Genomic DNA, 1,086 nt, shown 5'->3' with positions numbered 1-1,086 from the left:
CACGCTTTTTGGTGCACCCCGTACAAATGGCCATACTTCGACAAGCCCTCCCAGAATTTCGCATCTGAAGAGAGAGATGAAACGCCTTGGGCTTTTTGTCCACACAATGCAAACACCGAACGCTCTCTTTAGGGGGGAGCTGAAGAAGAGTATCTCCCGCGGAACCCACGAGCCGCAGCCGTTCGGATCGTCGCACAGGGCAGGACAGGGCATGGAGAGTTTCCGCATCCAAACAAAAATTATCGGTAATACAACCGCTGTCGAACCATTCCCAATGTTGTGCCGATCGAGTTGGCACAGAGGCGACCTTAGGGAGCTCCCGCGTAGCATTCGGGATGTGCTTTCATACCCATCTCTCACAAAAACCAATCTTAGCTGTGAACAAATTTAGAATCCAAGGCTCGTATCCATCGAACACGCCGACATCCACCATAAAAATCCAAATCGTTGAAAATTCTGACCAAACAGCCATCCACGACCCAATTTATTATGAGGTCGTCTAAGGAGCAAAAGATTGTCGTCGGTTAGGAGATGTGAATTCATGGAGCCAAGGGACTGAAATGGTCATCGAGCTCATCCGATCAACTGGATGAATTTCACCTTGAAGGGGCCCAATCCAAAAGTTCCGGAGGTCATCTCCTGGAACTCTCAAGAACAAGGACCGTCTTACTTGCAAACTCTGCTACTGCGCAAAGATAGGTTGCAATTAAAGAGAAATTGCCAGGCCATCACAGTGGCCCGAGGCCAATGCTCCGACTAAGTCAATTTTCTCTTGCAATCACCATGCCGCCGTTCACAGAGAGATCTCCCCATTCACTTGCGACGCGACGCACAATCCAAGTGATAGACGCGAGCTCACCCTTGAAAGGCCAGGCCACTTTCCAAGACATCCCCCGATGACACATTGGAACGACAACCGCTGTCAAACCATTCCCAATGTTGTGCCGATCAAGTTGGCACAGAGGCGACCTTAGGGAGCTCCCGCGTAGCAATCGGGATGTGCTTTCGTACCCATCTCTCACAAAAACCAATCTTAGCTGTGAACAAATTTAGAATCCAAGGCTCGTATCCATCGATATCGTCGGC

Source organism: Cupressus sempervirens, chromosome 1, assembly GCF_028749045.1.
Source record: "Cupressus sempervirens isolate cs-2001-9-10 chromosome 1, ASM2874904v1, whole genome shotgun sequence".
NCBI classification, from domain to species: domain Eukaryota; kingdom Viridiplantae; phylum Streptophyta; class Pinopsida; order Cupressales; family Cupressaceae; genus Cupressus; species Cupressus sempervirens.
The sequence above is the reverse complement of the archived record's forward strand: the minus strand, read 5'-3'. Positions refer to the sequence as shown.